Consider the following 21,237-nt stretch of genomic DNA (forward strand, 5'->3'; position numbering starts at 1 on the left):
TGCTTATTCCTGAACAACTCCTCCTAACAGGTATAAGAAACACTAATTTTCTAAAGTGTGGACTAGACTTTAATATGAGCTAATGTGGCTTACACAAATGTAAAGTGGTGTCACTGGTGTGTTTGGTGAACTTTATTATTTATTTATTTTTTGGGGGCTGAACTGACAACAGATAGAGCTGCAGTCACACGGAGACCGTGCAGACAGCCGTAAACGGCGCTGCAAGGCCCAAAAACCCTCCTCTACATTATCCTATGTAGTGTTTTTCCACAAGTTAGCTGGAGACGGGTGGAAAGACACTAATAGGAATTTTTTGAAAAAATGTGCAGCAGCCTGCACTACTTAAAACAAAATGAAAATTGATTTTGCGGTATGACGCAGTGAAGAACCCTGAGCTGGAGACAACCAGGCTATGGCTGCTCACAGACTACAGGGCGAGCTGCAGTCACACGGAGACCGTGCAGACAGCCGTAAACGGCGCTGCAAGGCCCAAAAACCCTCCTCTATGTTATCCTATGTAGTGTTTTTCCACAAATTAGCTGGAGACGGGTGGAAAGACACTAATAGGAATTTTTTGAAAAAATGTGCAGCAGCCTGCACTACTTAAAACAAAAGGAAAATTAATTTTGCGGTATGACGCAGTGAAGAACCCTGAGCTGGAGACTACCAGGCTATGGCTGCTCACAGACTACAGGGCGAGCTGCAGTCACACGGAGACCGTGCAGACAGCCGTAAACGGCGCTGCAAGGCCCAAAAACCCTCCTCTACGTTATCCTATGTAGTGTTTTTCCACAAATTAGCTGGAGACGGGTGGAAAGACACTAATAGGATTTTTAAAAAAAAATTAGCAGCAGACTACACTACTTGGAAAAAAAAAAAAAAAAAGAACAGTATGAGGCAATGAACCACCCTCCCTGAACTGAATACAACCAGCTATGGATGGCCTATGTGGCTGCACTCAGACTAGAGAGTGGGCTGCACTCACACACACACACACACACACACACACACAGACCTTGCAGATCGCTGTGAAAACAGCGCTACAAGGCAAAAGCAAGGTGAATAGTAGGTGAACACAGCGGTTGCTAAATTAGCCTTTGGAAAGCACAAAGAAGCAAATCGCTATCTCTAAACTGGCCCTCAGTCAGCAAACAGCGTCCTGTCACTAACTGAATTCACAGCAGAGTGATCGCAAAATGGCGCCAGCGACTTTTAAACTGCATCATGACATCATTTCAGCAGCCAATCACAGCCATGCCAGTAGTTTCATGCCCTCCATGCTGAACAGGATGTGCCCACACTTGGAATCATTCTCATTGGCTGAATTTGTGCATTTTGAATCTGGGAACTTCCGATTCTGGTATCCGATACGCGGCAAGTATCGGAATCCCGGTATCGGAATTCCGATACTGCAAGTATCGGCCGATACCCGATACTTGCGGTATCGGAATGCTCAACACTAATTGACGCCTCTCCGTTATTAACCCAGATTGATGTCACCTTACAATAGCAAGGTGACATTAACCCCTTATTACCCCATATCCCACTGCTACACGGGAGTGGGAAGAGAGGGGCTAAGTGCCAGAATTGGCGCATCTTAAAGATGCGCCATTTCCGGGGCGGCTGCGGACTGGTATTTGTAGCCGGGGGGCCAATATCCATGGCCCCTCTCTAGGCTATGAATATCAGCCCGCAGCTGTCTGCGTAGCCTTTCTGGCTATAAAATAAAGGGGGACCCCACGTCATTTTTTTTGGGGGTCCCCCTATCTTAATAGCCAGTAAAGCCTACGCAGACAGCTGCGGGCTGATATTCATAGCAGGCTACAAATATTGGCCCCGGCCGTCTTCTTTCCCCCTCTGGCACAGAAAATTGCTCGGGAGCCCACACCATTTTTTTTTATTAAATTAAGCGCTCATTAACCCCTTCCCGACATTTGACGTACTATCCCGTCGAGGTGGGGTGGGCCCCCATGACCGCCGACGGGATAGTACGTCATACGCGATCGGCCGCGCTCACGGGGGGAGCGCGGCCGATCGCGGCCGGGTGTCGGCTGCATATCGCAGCTGACATCCGGCACTATGTGCCAGGAGCGGTCACGGACCGCCCCCGGCACATTAACCCCCGGCACACCGCGATCAAACATGATCGCGGTGTACCGGCGGTACAGGGAAGCATCGCGCAGGGAGGGGGCTCCCTGCGGGCTTCCCTGAGACGATCGGTACAAGGTGATGTACTCACCTCGTACCGAACGTCTTCTCCCTGCAGGCCCCGGATCCAAAATGGCCGAGGGGCTGTATCCGGGTCCTGCAGGGAGCACTTCCGGGTCGGAGCAGGCTGCAGATGAAAGCTGCAGCCTGCTCCGATGAAAGGATGATCGCCGATCTCATAGAGTGCTGTGCACACTATCAGATCTGCGATCTGTGATGTCCCCCCCTGGGACAAAGTAAAAAAGTAAAAAAAAAAATTTCCACATGTGTAAAAAAAAAAAAAAAAAATTCCTAAATAAATAATAATAAAAAAAAAAATATTATTCCCATAAATACATTTCTGTATCTAAAAAAAACAAACAAAAACAATAAAAGTACACATATTTAGTATCGCCGCGTCCGTAACGACCCAACCTATAAAACTGGCCCACTAGTTAACCCCTTCAGTAAACACCGTAAGAAAAAAAAAAAAAAAACGAGGCAAAAAACAACGCTTTATTACCATACCGCCGAACAAAAAGTGGAATAACACGCGATCAAAAAGACGGATATAAATAACCATGTTACCGCTGAAAACGTCATCTTGTCCCGCAAAAAACGAGCCGCCATACAGCATCATCAGCAAAACAATAAAAAAGTTATAGTCCTCAGAATAAAGCGATGCCAAAATAATTATTTTTTCTATAAAATAGTTTTTATCGTATAAAAGCGTCAAAACATAAAAAAATGATATAAATGAGGTATCGCTGTAATCGTACTGACCCGACGAATAAAACTGCTTTATCAATTTTACCAAACGCAGAACGGTATAAACGCCTCTCCCAAAAGAAATTCATGAATAGCTGGTTTTTGGTTATTCTGCCTCACAAAAATCGGAATAAAAAGTGATAAAAAATGGTCACGTGTCCGAAAATGTTACCAATAAAAACGTCAACTCGTCCCGCAAAAAACAAGACCTCACATGACTCTGTGGACCAAAATGTGGAAAAATTATAGGTCTCAAAATGTGGAGACGCAAAAACTTTTTTGCTATAAAAAGCGTCTTTTAGTCTGGTTTCACACTTGCGTTTTTATCTGCATGCGTTTTTTAAAAAAACCGCATGTGTGAAAAAATGCATGTAAACGCGGTAAAACGCATGCGTTTTTATAGAAAAACACAAGAAAACAAGAAAAAAAAAAAAACCCCTAACCCTACCCCTAACCCTACCCCTAACCTGAAATACGTGGCACTGAAATACGTGGCACTGAAATATACGTTTAAATACGTATATACGTATTTATATACGTATATATAAGTGCCACGATATTTCAGTGGCCACGTATTTAAGTGCCACGTATTTAAGTGCCACGTATTTCAGTGCCACGTATTTCAGTGCCACGTATTTCAGTGCCACGTATTTACGTGCCACGTATTTACGTGCCACGTATTTACGTGCCACGTATTTACGTGCCACGTATTTTTCAGTGCCTGAAATACGTGGCACTGAAATACGTGGCACTGAAATACGTGGCACTGAAATATCGTGGCACTGAAATATCGTGGCACTGAAGTATTTACGTGCCACGTATTTTTCAGTGCCTGAAATACGTGGCACTGAAATACGTGGCACTGAAATACGTGGCACTTAAATACGTGGCACTTAAATACGTGGCACTTAAATACGTGGCACTTAAATACGTGGCTCTTAAATACGTGGCTCTTAAATACGTGGCACTTATATACGTGGCACTTATATACGTGGCACTTATGACTGTCAGAAAATGTTCAGTAAACGGTTAGGGGTGAGGTTAGGGGTAGGGTTTCAGGTAGAATTGGGGAGATTCCACTGTTCAGGCACATCAGGGGCTCTCCAAACGCGACATGGCGTCCAATCTCAATTCCAGCCAATTCTGCGTTGAAAAAGTAAAACAGTGCTCCTTCCCTTCCGAGCTCTCCCGTGCGTCCAAAAAGGGGTTTACCCCAACATATGGGGTATCAGCGTACTAGGGACAAATTGAACAACAACTTCTGGGGTCCAAGTTCTCTTGTTATCCTTGGGAAAATAAAAATTTGGGGGGCTAAAAATCATTTTTGTGGGAAAAAAAATATGTTTTATTTTCACGGCTCTGCGTTGTAAACTGTAGTGAAACACTTGGGGGTTCAAAGTTCTCACAACACATCTAGATAAGTTCCTTGGGAGGTCTAGTTTCCAATATGGGGTCACTTGTGGGGGGTTTGTACTATTTGGGTACATCAGGGGCTCTGCAAATGCAACGTGACGCCTGCAGACCAATCCATTTAAGTCTGCATTCCAAATGGCGCTCCTTCCCTTCCGAGCTCTGTCATGCGCCCAAACAGTGGTTCCCCCCCACATAGGGGGTATCAGCGTACTCAGGACAAATTGGACAACAACGTTTAGGGTCCAATTTATCCTGATACCCTTGTGAAAATACAAAACTGGGGGCTAAAAAATCATTTTTGTGAAAAAAAAATAATAATTTTTATTTTCACGGCTCTGCGTTATAAACTGTAGTGAAACACTTGGGGGTTCAAAGTTCTCACAACACATCTAGATAAGTTCCTTGGGGGGTCTAGTTTCCAATATGGGGTCACTTGTGGGGGGTTTGTACTGTTTGGGTACATCAGGGGCTCTGCAAATGCAACGTGACGCCTGCAGACCAATCCATTTAAGTCTGCATTCCAAATGGCGCTCCTTCCCTTCCGAGCTCTGTCATGCGCCCAAACAGTGGTTCCCCCCCACATAGGGGGTATCAGCGTACTCAGGACAAATTGGACAACAACGTTTAGGGTCCAATTTATCCTGATACCCTTGTGAAAATACAAAACTGGGGGCTAAATTTCATTTTTGTGAAAAAAAAAAAAAATTATTTTCACGGCTCTGCGTTATAAACTGTAGTGAAACACTTGGTGGTTCAAAGTTCTCACAACACATCTAGATAAGTTCCTTGGGAGGTCTAGTTTCCAATATGGGGTCAGTTGTGGGGGGTTTGTACTGTTTGGGTACATCAGGGGCTCTGCAAATGCAACGTGACGCCTGCAGACCAATCCATTTAAGTCTGCATTCCAAATGGCGCTCCTTCCCTTCCGAGCTCTGTCATGCGCCCAAACAGTGGTCCCCCCCCACAAATGGGGTATCAGCGTACTCCAGACAAATTGGACAACAACTTTTGAGGTCCAATTTATCCTGATACCCTTGTAAAAATACAAAACTGGGGGCTAAAAAATCATTTTTGTGAAAAAAAAAATAATTTTTATTTTCACGGCTCTGCGTTATAAACTGTAGTGAAACACTTGGGGGTTCAAAGCTCTCAAAACACATCTAGATAAGTTCCTTAGGGGGTCTACTTTCCAAAATGGTGTCACTTGTGGGGGGGTTTAATGTTTAGGCACATCAGGGGCTCTCCAAACGCAACATGGCATCCCATCTTAATTCCAGTCAATTTTGCATTGAAAAGTAAAATAGCGCTTCTTCCCTTCTGAGCTCTGCTATGCGCCCAAACAATGGTTTACACCCACATATGGGGTATCGTCGTACTCAGGACAAATTGCACAACAACTTTTGTGGTCTAATTTCTTCTCTTACCCTTGGGGAAATAAAAAAATGGGGGTTAAAAGATCATTTTTGTGAAAAAATATGATTTTTTATTTTTACGGCTCTGCATTATAAACTTCTGTGAAGCACTTGTTGGGTCAAAGTGCTCAACACACATCTAGATAAGTTCCTTAAGGGGTCTACTTTCCAAAATGGTGTCACTCGTGGGGGGTTTCAATGTTTAGGCACATCAGGGGCTCTCCAAACGCAACATGGCGTCCCATCTCAATTCCAGTCAATTTTGCATTGAAAAGTCAAATGGCGCTCCTTCCCTTCTGAGCTCTGCCCTGCGCCCAAACAATGGTTTACACCCACATATGGGGTATCAGTGTACTCAGGACAAATTGCACAACAATTTTTGGGGTCCAATTTCTTCTCTTACCCTTGGGAAAATAAAAAATTGGGGGTGAAAAGATCATTTTTGTGAAAAAATATGATTTTTTATTTTTACGGCTCTGCATTATAAACTTCTGTGAAGCACTTGGTGGGTCAAAGTGCTCACCACACATCTAGATAAGTTCCTTAGGGGGTCTACTTTCCAAAATGGTGTCACTTGTTAGGGGTTTCAATGTTTAGGCACATCAAGGGCTCTCTAAATGCAACATGGCGTCCCATCTCAATTCCAGTCAATTTTGCATTGAAAAGTCAAATGGCGCTCCTTCCCTTCCGAGCTCTGCCCTGCGCCCAAACAATGGTTTACACCCACATATGGGGTATCAGCGTACTCAGGACAAATTGCACAACAATTTTTGGGGTCCAATTTCTTCTCTCACCCTTGGGAAAATTAAAAAATTGGGGGTGAAAAGATCATTTTTGTGAAAAAATATGATTTTTTATTTTTACGGCTCTGCATTATAAACTTCTGTAAAGCACTTGTTGGGTCAAAGTGCTCACCACACATCTAGATAAGTTCCTTAGGGGGTCTACTTTCCAAAATGGTGTCACTTGTTAGGGGTTTCAATGTTTAGGCACATCAGGGGCTCTCCAAATGCAACATGGCGTCCCATCTCAATTCCAGTCAATTTTGCATTGAAAAGTCAAATGGCGCTCCTTTGCTTCCAAGCTCTGCCATGCGCCCAAACTGTGGTTTACCCCCACATATGGGGTATCAGCGTACTCAGGACAAATTGTACAACAACTTTGGGGTCTATTTTCTCCTGTTACCCTTGGTAAAATAAAACAAATTGGAGCTGAAATAAATTTTGTGTGAAAAAAAGTTAAATGTTCATTTTTATTTAAACATTCCAAAAATTCCTGTGAAACACCTGAAGGGTTAATAAACTTCTTGAAAGTGGTTTTGAGTACCTTGAGGGGTGCAGTTTTTAGAATGGTGTCACACTTGGGTATTTTCTATCATATAGACCCGTCAAAATGACTTCAAATGAGATGTGGTCCCTAAAAAAAAATGGTGTTGTAAAAATGAGAAATTGCTGGTCAACTTTTAACCCTTATAACTCCGTCACAAAAAAAAATTTTGGTTCCAAAATTGTGCTGATGTAAAGTAGACATGTGGGAAATGTTATTTATTAAGTATTATGTGTGACATATGTCTGTGATTTAAGGGCATAAAAATTCAAAGTTGGAAAATTGCGAAATTTTCAAAATTTTCGCCAAATATTCGTTTTTTTCACAAATAAACGCAAGTTATATCGAAGAAATTTTACCACTAACATGAAGTACAATATGTCACGAGAAAACAATGTCAGAATCGCCAAGATCCGTTGAAGCGTTCCAGAGTTATAACCTCATAAAGGGACAGTGGTCAGAATTGTAAAAATTGGCCCGGTCATTAACGTGCAAACCACCCTTGGGGGTGAAGGGGTTAAGGCCTCTTTCACCCTTGCATCGGTACGGGTCTGTTGCTATGCGTCGGGCCGACGTACCGACGCACTTTGGGAAATTTGTGCACGTCGCGGGCAGCGGATGCAGTGTTTCAACGCATCCGCTGCCCATTCTGAAGTCCGGGGAGGATGGGGCAGAGTTTCGGCCGCGCATGCGCAGTAGAAAATGGCAGATGCAACGGACAAAAAACGTTCACTTGAATGTTTTTTCGTGCCGATGGTGCAACAAAACACGACGGATCTGTTGCACGACGGACGCGACGTGCGGCCATGCGCCGCGATCCGTTGCTAATACAAGTTTATGGGTAAAAAACACATCCTGCGAGCACATTTGCAGGATCCGTTTTTTTCCGCTGGATCCGTTTTTTCTGCTGGATGCATTTTTTTCCACTGGATCCGTTTTTTTCCGCCAGATCCATTTTTTCCGCCGGATCCATTTTTTCTCTTTGTATCAGTGCCGGATTGCGCCTGATGGCCACACGTTTCATCCGTTTTTTGCAGGATCCGTCAAAAAAGCTGTTTCTGCCTGATGGAAAACACATACAGAGGAATGTTTTTTCTGTCCTCCAAAAAAACGCACAGCAACGGATCCGGCAAAAAAGATATGAAACTGAGATGTGACATGATGAATCCGGCCTCCGAATCCATTTTTTCATGCATGTTTCCATTCAAATCATGCACATTTTCCGTTTATTTATTTATTTTCAAAAACCGCAACAAAACGGCATCAAAAACTGCATCAAAACTGTACCAAAAACTGCATCAAAAACCTCACCAAAAACCTGCATCAAAAAGCACCAAAAACTGCACCAGAAACTGCATCAAAAACTGCATCAAAAACAGCATCAAAAACAGCATTAGGGCTTGTTCACACTGTCCTTTTTTTGCTGCGGATTTTTCAGCTCCTGATTTTGAAAAACCGCAGTGCAAAACTGTGGTGGTTTTCACTGCGGTTTTTTGTGCGGTTTCTACTGCGGATTCCACTGCGGGTTTCCAACTGCACTTTCCTATTGGTGCAGGTGGAAAACCGCTGCGGAATCCGCAGAAAGAAGTGTCATGCTACTTCTTTTTTTCCGCAGAAAATCAGCGCGGATTTTCATGCGGAAAAACGCAAAGTGGGCACAGCGGTTTTTGTTTTCCAAAGGGTAACATTGTACTGTACCCTGCATGGAAAACGACTGCGGATCCGCAGCTGCAAATCTGCTGCGGATCCGCAGCAAAAACCGCACAGTGTGAACATAGCCTTATAAACAGGATCAAAAACAGCATCAAAAACCGCACCAAAAACCAGCACCAAAAACTGAATCAAAAACAGCATCAAAACAGCATCAAAAACCACGCCAAAAACCTGCAACAAAAACTGCATCAAAAACAGCATCAAAAACCGAGCCAATAACCTGCAACAAAAACTGCATCAAAAACTGCATCAAAACTGCACCAGTTTTTGATGCAGTTTTTGATGCAGTTTTTGGTGCAGTTTTTGGTGCAGGTTTTTGGTGCGGTTTTTGATGCAGTTTTCGGTGCTGTTTTTGGTGCTGTTTTTGATGTAGGTTTTTGGTGCCGTTTTTTATGCTGGTTTTATGCAGTTTTTGGTGCTTTTTTGATGCAGGTTTTTGGTGCGGTTTTTGATGCGGTTTTTGATGCAGTTTTTGGTGCAGTTTTGATGCAGTTTTTGGTGCAGTTTTGACGCAGTTTTTGATGCGGTTTTAGGAAAATAAATAAACGGAAATTGTGCATGATTTGAATGGAAACATGCATGAAAAAACGGATTCAGAGGCCGGATTCATCATTTCACATCTCAGTTTCATACATTTTTTGCCGGATCCGTTGCTGTGCGTATTTTCGCCGGACAGAAAAAAAGTTCCTCTGTATGTGTTATCCGTCAGGCAGAAACAGCTTTTTTGATGGATCCTGCAAAAAACGGATGAGACGTGTGGCCATCAGGCGCAATCCGGCACTAATACAAAGAGAAAAAATGGATCTGGCGGAAAAATTGATCTGGCGGAAAAAATGGATCCGGCAGTAAAAAACGGATCCGGCGGTAAAAAACGGATCCGGCAGAAAAAATTGGATCCTGCAAGTGTGCTCGCAGGATGTGTTTTTTACGCATAGACTTGTATTAGCGATGGATCGCAATGGATGGCCACACGTCGCGTCCGTCGTGCAATGGATCCGTCATGTTTTGTTGGACCGTCGGCACGAAAAAACGTTCAAGTGAACGTTATTTGTCCGTAGCGTCCGCCATTTTCTACCATGCATGCGCGGCCAAAACTCCGCCCCATCCTCCCTAGACTTCAGAATGGGCAGCGGATGCGTTGAAACACTGCATCCGCTGCCCACGACGTACACAAATTTCACAACGTGCGTCGGTACGTCGGCCCGACGCATAGCGACGGACCCATACCGGCACAAGGGTGAAAGAGGCCTTAATGATCCTTTAATTTGAAAAAAAACAGAAAAAAAATGGCGTGGGCTCCCACACAATTTTCTGCGCCAGAGGGGGAAAGCCGACGGCCGGGGGCCAATATTTGTAGCCTGCTATGAATATCAGCCCGCAGCTGTCTGCGTAGCCTTTACTGGCTATTAAAATAGGGGGACCCCCCAAAAAAATGACGTGGGGTCCCCCTACATTTTATAGCCAGAAAGGCTATGCAGACAGCTGCGGGCTGATATTCATAGCCTAGAGAGGGGCCATGGATATTGGCCCCCCCGGCTACAAATAACAGACCGCAGCTGCCCCAGAAATGGCGCATCTTTAAGATGCGCCAATTCTGGCACTTAGCCCCTCTCTTCCCACTCCCATGTAGCGGAAAATGGGGTAATAAGGGGTTAATGTCACCTTGCTATTGTAAGGTGACATTAAGCTGGGTTAATAAGAGAGGCATCAATAAGACGCCTATCCGTTATTAATCCAATAGTAATAAAGGTTTAATAAAACACACACACATTAGGAAAAAAGTATTTTAATATTCTTCATTTAACCATACTTACCATACTTCAGCGCCTGCAAAAAACGTAAAATGATAAATCTTATACTACCTGTCCGCCGTAGTCCAATTATTAGCGCGTGTCCCACAACGGTCACCCCTATAGAACAGTGCAATCGGGTGATGTCACTGCTCTGTAGGACCCTCAGTGACACACTGTTGTGAATTAGACTTTTTGGCTCCCTCTTGTGGTCACTAGTGGTATGACTCTGGGATTGTCTTTTTTCTGTTTGGCACTCACCTGGGTCGTTAGTCCAGGGGTGTCGCTATATTAACTTCCTGGATCCTTAGTCCAGTGCCTGGCATCGTTGTAATCAGATCCTTCTGTTGCTCCTGTCTGCTGGTCCTGGCTCTTGCAAAATTAAGCTAAGTCTTGCTTCTTTGTTTTCTGAGTTACTTGCTTTGCTACTATTTTTGTCCAGCTTGTACTAAATGTGATTTCTGACCTTGCTGGAAGCTCTAGGGGGCTGATGTTCTCCCCCCGGCCGTTAGACGGTTCGGGGGTTCTTGAATATCCAGCGTGGATATTTTAATAGGGTTTTTTGCTGACCATATAAGTCATCTTACTATATTCTGCTATTAGCTAGTGGGCCTCTCTTTGCTAAATACCTAGCTCATTCTTATGTTTGTCTTTTCCTCTTGCCTCACCGTTATTATTTGTTGGGGGCTTGTATCCAACTTTTGGGGTCTTTTCTCTGGAGGCAAGAAAGGTCTTTCTTTTCCCTTCTAGGGTTAGTTAGTTCTCCGGCTGGCGCGAGACGTCTAGAACCAACGTAGGCACGTTCCCCGGCTACTTCTATTTGTGGTGCTAGGATTAGATATATGGTCAGCCTAGTTACCACTGCCCTATGAGCTGGTTTTTTGTGTTTGCAGACTTGGTAGTTATTCCTGAGACCCTCTGCCATTGGGGTCATAACACACACTGACAGGAGACAATGGCTCCTGCAGTGTATCACTGAGGTTACCTGAGTTCAAAGTCTTACTTTATGGCAATTGCTGCGTGTGAAAATTTCTCACACAGCAATGGCATAAAGTGAGACTAGGGACTTTTTCTTACAGCGGCGGAGGAATACAGTGCGGAAGGATACCTTCCTCTCATCATTGTGTTCCTGGAGCTCCTGGAGAGCGGTCGCACCAGCTAATGCTGCCGTTCTCCATGGGAGATCATCGTGGGACACTCGTGGATTTCTGCGGACAGGGAGTATATTGGTTGTTTGTTATTTTAATCTTTTTTAAAGATGACACTGGCTTCGGGGAACAAAGTGACAAGTCAAGTAATGGTGAGTATGTAATCTATGTTTAATGTACTGTATGTCTATATGTATATATTGTACTGTAATGTATGAATGTATTGTATGTAGTATGTATGTATGTATGTAGTATGTATGTATGTAGTATGTATGTAGTATGTATGTAGCATGTATGTAGCATGTATGTAGTATGTACGTAGCATGTAGTATGTATGTAGTATGTAGCATGTATGTAGTATGTATGCAGCATGTATGTAGCATGTAGTATGTATGTAGTATGTAGCATGTATGTAGCATGTATGTAGTATGTAGTATGTACGTAGCATGTAGTATGTATGTAGTATGTAGCATGTATGTAGTATGTGTGCAGCATGTATGTAGCATGTAGTATGTATGTAGTATGTAGCATGTATGTAGCATGTATGTAGTATGTAGCATGTATGTAGCATGTAGCATGTATGTAGCATGTAGCATGTATGTGGTATGTATGTAGTATGTAGCATGTATGTAGCATGTATGTAGCATGTATGGAGCATGTATGTAGTATGTAGCATGTATGTAGCATGTATATAGTATTTAGCATGTATGTAGCATTTATGTAGTATGTAGCATGTATGTAGCATGTATGTAGTATGTTGTATGTAGCATGTATGTAGTATGTATGTAGTATGTTGTATGTAGCATGTATGTAGTATGTATGTAGCATGTATGTAGTATGCATGTAGTATGTTGTATGCATTGATTAAGATCGGCAGCGATCGAAACGCGTTGCATGGGCTCTGTACCCCCACATTTGTATTACAGCAAGGATTTATTATGTCACTGGATTTTAACCATTAATAAAGAATCTCTTTTATTGGAGCTGGAGCACCTTCTGTTTCTACTATGTTGTATGTAGCATGTATGTAGCATGTATGTAGCATGTATGTAGTATGTTTGTAGCATGTATGTAGTATTATTTTTTTTACATTCAACACATTAGCCGGATGATGGGACTACTACTGTCCCATCATTGGCTAATGTGTCAATCACTGTCATTGTAGCAGGCATCGTCCGATGGGACTTGTAGTCCCATCGGACGATGCCTGCACAGACACAAAGACCCCTGGCAGGCCACAAAGACCCCCCGGTAGGCCACACAGACCCCCGGCAAGCCACACAGACCCCCCAGCAGACCACACAGAGCCCCCGGCAGGCCGCACAGACCCCCCAGCAGGCCGTACAGACCGCCCACAGGCACGCACAGACCACCCACGGTCCCGCACAGACCCCGCCCGCACAGAGACACGCAGTCTCCGCCGACGCACCGCCCACACTTAATTATACTGCATTTTTGCACTGTGGGAACTTCCGATTCCGGTATCCGATATCACAAAAATATCGGAACTCGGTATCGAAATTCCGATACAGTGAATATCAGCCGATACCCGATATTTGCAGTATCAAAATGCTCAACACTACTCTTTACACATTCCAGAGCATTGTATCAGTCACAGAAGGCTAAGGTCGACTGCACAAGCTTCCCCATATTGGCTTGCAGCTATCACGTCGCATGTTATAGTGCACCCAATAAGGTATATAAAAAAAATCCTTCTTTTAATTTATCAAATAATTTATACTTTTGTATATTTACCCACAAATTAAAGTCAATTGCATAGTGTTATTGGGTTTAATTTTTTTAGAATACTTATTATATTAATCAGAATTTGAGTGTATCTAATAATTCTTCAGTTGCAGAAATTACAGCTTTGCAAACATTTGGCATTCTAAGTATTCAAATTCAATTTTATCTCACATCTACTATTAGTTTTTAATCTTACTTGAAGCTCAACTTAAGGAGTTAAACTTGGCGATATGGCAGATATGTTGCAAAGGCCAATAATGACTATTCTCTAGCCTCCGATGTCTTCAGATTTTGTATTGCTTGTGTTTTATTTTGTTTAGTTGCCACAACCTACATCTAACAATTGCAGGCATAAATCCACTCGACCTGTGGCTTTTAAGCTTTTAAATCCTACAGTCGATCTCTGACAGCTGCTTTTAATACGCAATGACAGGGGCGCATATTGGTTTTCCTTCACCACTTAAATAATAATAAAAAAACTTGTATATGTTTGATATCTTCATACTCATAATGACCTGGAGAATCATGATGCCAGGTTAGTTTTACCATATAGTGATCATGGTAAATAAAATAAAAAAGAAATTGTAAAATTGCACTTTATTTGCAATTTTAATGCACTTGTAATTTTTTTTCTCGATTTTCAGTACTCTGTGTAGTAGTATGAATGGTGCCATTCAAAAGTACAACTCGTCTCACAAAGAATGAGTCATCATACAGGTATAATGATGAAAAAGGAACAAAGTTATGACTCTTGGAAGAAGGGGAGGAAAAAGTGAAAATGAAAAAATGAAAAAATGAGACAATGCCCATGGCATGGAGGGGTTAAAAGGGTAGTGCAAGACCTAAAATGTCCTTTAAAATATTTATCTTTACACCCTAATCACTTTTATAATTTGCATTATTACATAAATAACTGTACACTTCTTCCTGTCCTACTAATCACTAAATGTGTTTTTTTTTTACTTTACTAGCCTGTTCAGCTGAGGAGGATTGTCAAATGAGGCATCATCAGGGGGCTGGGGCTGCAATCACTTCCGTACAATGTCTATCATCCTGCCCGGTACAGAATGCCATCAGGATGCTGTGCAGTAGTCACTTACCACAATTTCTTTCATTGCTTCCCTTTGAAGTTTTCCTGAATCCATTGTGCTTAAATAAGCTGTGGAAGAATTTACTGAGTTGGGCCGGTGTCCCACTTGCAACTGCAATGTTAGAAACTCGCGTGAGTCTCTTGCCTCAATACCTGGCACTGCCGCCGGCACTCAGGACCAGAGTGTGTGGATGCATGTATTTCTAAGCCGCTGAACGCTCCGGTCTGAACCGCCGGAGGCAGTGACGGGTATTGAGGCGAGAGACTCGCACGAGTTTCTAACATTGCAGTTGCAAGTGGGACACCGGTCATGCTGACACTCTAGTTTTGTCACAGCTAGCTGCTACTTCTTACTATAAAATGAGACATCATTATGGGGTGGTGAAAAAATCAGGATGAGTGACATCAGTGTCACCAAATTTGAGGGTGGTGATAGAAGCTATGGGGAGGTTCTGGTGTCATTCACTCTGCTCTTCCCCCTATACCAGTTTGTCACATTTTTTTTTATTTTTTTAAATTTTTTTTATTTTAGATGTTTGTAATCTTTTCACATGTACAGCACCATATAATTAATGGTGCTTTAAAAATAAATAATAGTTCGGATAATTTTTTAATGTGTAAGTTATATCATATCTTTCAGTACAAACATGTTAGAATTTAGTATTTTATCGGTCTTAATCATGCAGATTTACAACATAGAAAAGTTTTACAAATACACATGGCAAAATGCTTTTTGCTTCTTCTAGACTCTTGCTTGTTTGTTTTTCGTTATTCAGGAAAGTACCCAATTAGCCAGATCAACGAGCATTAAAAAGCTTGCTGATCCGCTAAACTACAGCCAGCAAAAGTGAAGTTAGAAACTAAGTAGGAAACTGTTCAATGATTTTCTGTTTTGATACCAAGAGTGCGTTAATTAACCTTTACAAAATTGATGTACGTTTGCAAAAGTTTGTAATATGCTAAACTGAAGACTTTTTTTAATCTCTTGTGAGAACAAACTACAAAGTGTTACTGATACTTTCAAAAAATGTTCAAGTAATTTAATCAGCAGCATTTTTGTACTTAAAATTTTATTTTACTTAAAAATTAGCTTTTAAAATTAAAGCTAGGCTTATACCACCATTCCACATTCTGTTTCTTTGCTCCTTTATTGGACAAGAAAATTAAATTCTTGCTGAAACTGCATAAATTCTATATTGAAAAAAAATGAGAAAGATGGACCAAATTCACAATAATGGGGTTCATTTAGTTTCAATTTAGGAGGCCACAGAAGAAGAGACACACCATGATGCCATTTCTTTTTTTGGCAGGATTACCTAACTTGTGACAGAGTCTCCCAATGAAGCATCAAATGCAAGTATAAACCTTGCCTAAGGCCGGAGTCACACACAACGTATAAAAATACAGTCAATTTTTGATGGCCGAGATACGCTGAAAATTTCCTGAACAGTGATCTGTATTCAATGCAAGGATGCGATTTTTTCTCCAAAAATTATCTGTGTGTTATCCGTATGGCATCCGTATGGCATCCGTACGGCGAGATTTTCTCGCCGGCTTGCAAAATGGACATAGAATGGATCCATGGCCTCAAATATTCGTAAAAACATATATACAGTCTATATATATATATATATATATATATATATATATATATATATATAATTGAGGCACATATATATACATATATTTATATTTCATAAGGCGCTAGATAGCAGAAAAGCCGGTAATTCATTTGCCAGCTTTTGCTATCTCCTTCCCAAACCTGACAGGATATGAGACATGGTTTACATACAGCAAACCATTTCACATACCTTACTTTTTTACATATTCCTCACTACTAATGTTAGAAGTGTCTGTGTGCAAAATTTGGGGGCTCTAGCTGTTAAAATAAAGGGTTAAAACACGGAAAAAAATGAAGTGGGCTCCCGCGCAATTTTCTCCGCCAGAGTGGGAAAGCCAGTGACTGAAGGCAGACATTAATAGCCTAGAGAGGGACCATGGTTATTGGTCCCCTCCTGACTAAGAACTTCTGCCCCCAGCCACCCCAGAAAAGGCACATCTGTAAGATGTGCCTATTCTGGCACTTGGCCACTCTCTTACCAATCCTGTGTAGCGGTGGGATATGGGGTAATAAAGGGTTAATATCACCTTGCTATTGTAAGGTGACATTAAGCCTGGTTAATAATGGAGAGGTGTCAATAAGACTCCTATCCATTATTAATCCAATAATAATAAGGGGTTAAAAAAACACACACACATTAGCAAAAAAGTATTTTAGTTAAATAAAGACACATGGTGTTGTAATAGTTTATTAAACGCTCAATCCAATTGAAGACCCTTGTCACCTGAAACAAGATTAAAATTAAAAAAAACAACAATATCCCATACCTCTCGGGCGTTACAGTCAAGTCCCACGATGTAAATCCATCAGAAGGGGTTACATAATTTTACAAGCTAATGCAGCCGCCCCTGCCTGTAAAAACTGGGGAATGAAAGTAAAGCAGGGGATCGTAGCTACCTAGACTTGTGGTGCTGTGCCCCCTGCTGGCATAAATTCATATGAACTTGAGTGTGGGAATTTTTCTGAATATTTTCACGATTGTTTTTTACTTGATTTTTTTTACCATGTTCACTAAATGCTAAAACTGACCTGCCATTATGATCCTCCTGGTCACTACGAGTTTGTACATGTCAAACATGTATAGGTTCTTTTTACATTTAAATAATAAAGAAAAAAAATTAAAGGTTTGTAAAAAAAAAAATATCGCCATTTTCCGAGACCCGAAATGTCTCCATTTTTCGGTATCTAGGGCCAGGTGACGGCTATTTTTTTGTGTGCCAAGCTTATATTTTTATTTATATAATTTTGGGATAGATACAATGTTTTGATCGCCTGTTATTGCAATGTTACGGCAACCCAAAAAAAGTAATTCTTTCGTTTTGATTTTTTTTCTCGTTGCGCCATATACTGATCAGATTAATTATTTTTTTATTTTGATAGATGAACTAGGCAATAGCAAATATATGCATTTTTTATTGTTTTATTTTAAATGGAGCAAAGTGGGAGTGTGATTTGAACTTTTATTTTTTACATATTTTTTAAATTATTTTAACTTTTTACACGCTTCATCAGTCTCCTTAAAAGACTTGAAAATGTGATTATCTGATCGTTTGTCACTACACACAGCAAGGCTTCAGCTCTGATATGTTGCAAAAATGCCTGTCATAGCAGTTTAGTAATGACAACCACAGGGGTCCCCTGCAAACCTTGGGCTGTCATGCTTACCCATCGGTGCCCAACGGTCATATGACATGAGCACCGATGGGTGGAGCTAATGATGCACATCCAGTTTGAGCAAGTTAAATGCCGCTGTCAGACTGAAAGCAGCATTTAACATGTTAACAGCCGCTGTGGATCGCGATTCCACCTTTGGCCGTTTAGAGGCACATGACAGCTGATCAGATCATGTGCTGGAAAAAGTACAGGCTCAGCGCCGGAACCTGCACCAAAGAGAGGCAAGCAACTTATGATGTAACTATACGTCATAGTTCGTAAAGGGGTTAACTAAGAAAGGAGGTTAAACAAACAAGAGAAAGAGAAAAAGCAGCAGAGCAAAGAAACAAATACAAATTAGATAAAAATTTAAATATTGGGGGAGGAGTTGATACCTCCATCTATGATGCCGATACAGTTGAATGCGCAATGGGGAGCGCTTGCACTGGGCTCCACTGACTCACAAGCCCCATAGTGCCAGTGTGGTCTGCTGCTATCATCGGCATGCCACTGGACGAAGGCCTCTGTGATAGTGGGATTGCTAGGCAGCTGCCTAGTCTGCCTGCCCCTAATGCCAGCCCTGGGTAAAGGCTTATTGTGAGAAGATGGAGAGAACCCGACAGATTTCTTATCTGCCTGAAATAACAAATTATACCGTAAATCACCAAATTCTTGTGTCTGACATAGATGTCTTTTTTTTCAAGACTGATGTATTAAACCACAGTGTTGATGAACTCCCTAATTGTGGAAGGCAATTTCCAAAAATTTCTGCCAGAAATTGCCATAATTTATAACGGAAATCCATTAAATCACATATAGAGCATAGATTTCAGTTTGTTTTTTAAATCTGTCTGGATTTCCAAACAAATAAAATGCAATTTCGTTTCTTGGGCATAATTTGCAAATTGTCCCTTCAGAGAGAAAGAGGACTAGAAGTCTAGTGCCACCTATTGGAAGTAGCAATCCTAAAAGTCAATGTCGACCCATTAATGAGCCTTGTCACATGACTTAGGATAAAAGCCAAACCAGAATGTCAATTTACAGACACTGTGTTTCGGGGTACTGCCCCCCAATCCTAAAAGAGACAATTTGCATATTTCCCAGAGATAACACGCTTCTATTATACTTTTCCTCTGATTGTTCCACTTTGGATTTTGGCTTACAACTACTGAGGTACAAAACTGATCAAATACTGAATGTGTGTTGGTGGCATAAAAATTATTCATCTCCAATGTGACACTACTTAGTATTGCACACTTTCCTGCTATAACATGCTATAAACATTATGCATAGCCAGACATAATATTCTGGCAGTGTTTGAGGATTATTAAACCATTCATCATGGGCAATTTCCTCCAGTTCCCTAATATTTTTGGGTAGTTAAGACAGTCGTCACAAAAAAGAAGAAATCATTGCATTGCACAAGTTAAAAAATGGATACAAAATGATAGCACTGGTATTAAATGTTCTTAAAGATACAATTTAAAGCAAAGTTAAAGGATTTCTGGCTACACTACCTGGATGTGGCTGCCATCAAGTTTCTGAGTAGTCAATAGGTTAAAAACCTTTGAGTGACTGCAAAAACTAGCAAGAAGATTTGGTGGGTTTATGCTCTGACGTTTCAGTTTATAATGTAAGTAGCTATTGAACCCGTTCTACGCCTGGGTGGTGAGCATTTATATTGGTATATGGTCTCCATCCTGGTATGTGCTGCTCCCATCTTGCTCTCCTATCCTGTCATGTGCTGCTCCATCCTGCGCCCCCATCCTATCATGTGCTGCTCCATCCTGCATCCCCATCCTGTCATGTGCTCCCATCCTGCGCCCCCATCCTGTCATATGCTGCTCCATCCTACACCCCCATCCTGTCATGTGTGTGCCCCTATTCTGTCATGTGCTGCTCCCATCCTGTGCCCCCATTCTGTCATGTGCTGCTCCAATCCTGTCATGTGCTCCCATCCTGCGCCCCATCCTGTCATGTGCTCCCATCCTGCACCCCCATTCTGTCATGTGCTGCTCCCATCGTGCGCAATCATTCTGTCATGTGCTGCTCCCATCCTGCGCCCCCATTCTGTCATGTGCTGCTCCCATCCTGTGCCCCCATTCTATCATGTGCTGCTCCCATCCTGCGCCCCCATTCTGTTGTAATGTGCTGTACCCATTGTGCCTGTTCCTGTTTCCATTCTGCCATATGTTGCTCCCATCTTTCTCTTTCCGGCTCTACTGCCCGAGTGCAGCTGTGGGCGGCTGTGCTGAGTGTGGGTGGCTGTGCTGAGTGCGGGCAGCTGTGCGTGGCTGTGCTGAGTGCGGGTGGCTGTGCTGAGTGTGGGCAGCTGTGTGTGGTGGTGCTGAGTGCGGGGGGTAGTGCGGGCGGCTGTGCTGAGTGCGGGCGGCTGTGCTGAGTGCGGGCGGCTGTGCTGAGTGCGGGTGGCTGTGCTGAGTGCGGGTGGCTGTGCGTGGCTGTGCTGTGTGCGGGTGGCTGTGCTGAGTGCGGGCAGCTGTGCGTGGCGGTGCTGAGTGCGGGCGGGAGTGTGGGCGGCTGTGCTGAGTGCGAGCGGCTGTGCTGAGTGCGGGCGGCTGTGCGTGGCATTGCTGAGTGCGGACAGCTGTGCGTGGCGGTGCTGAGTGCGGGCGGCTGTGCGTGGCGGTGCTGAGTGCGGGTGGCTGTGCGTGGCGGTGCTGAGTGCGGGCGGCTGTGTGTGGCGGTGCTGAGTGCGGGCGGCTGTGCGTGGCTGTGGTGAGTGCGGGCGGCTGTGCGTGGCAGTGCTGAGTGCGGGCAGCTGTGTGTGGCGGTGCTGAGTGCGGGTGGCTGTGCGTGGCAGTGCTGAGTGCGGGCGGCTGTGCGTGGCAGTGCTGAGTGCAGGCGGCTGTGCGTGGCGGTGCTGAGTGCGGGCGGCTGTGCGTGGCTGTGCTGAGTGCGGGCGGCCGTGCGTGGCGGTGCTGAGTGCCGGCGGCTGTGCGTGGCGGTGCTGAATGCGGGCGGCTGTGTATGGCTGTGCTGAGTGCGGGCGGCTGTGCGTGGCTGTGCTGAGTGCGGGCGGCTGTGCGTGGCTGTGGTGAGTGCGGGCGGCTGTGCGTGGCTGTGGTGAGTGCGGGCGGCTGTGCGTGGCTGTGCTTAGTGCGGGCGGCTGTGCGTGGCGGTGCTGAGTGCCGGCGGCTGTGCGTGGCGGTGCTGAATGCGGGCGGCTGTGCGTGGCTGTGCTGAGTGCGGGCAGCTGTGCGTGGCTGTGGTGAGTGCGGGCGGCTGTGCGTGGCTGTGGTGAGTGCGGGCGGCTGTGCGTGGCTGTGGTGAGTGCGGGCGGCTGTGCGTGGCTGTGGTGAGTGTGGGCGGCTGTGCATGGCTGTGGTGAGTGCGGGTGGCTGTGCGTGGC

This window comes from Ranitomeya variabilis, chromosome 6, assembly GCF_051348905.1.
Source record: "Ranitomeya variabilis isolate aRanVar5 chromosome 6, aRanVar5.hap1, whole genome shotgun sequence".
NCBI lineage: Eukaryota > Metazoa > Chordata > Amphibia > Anura > Dendrobatidae > Ranitomeya > Ranitomeya variabilis.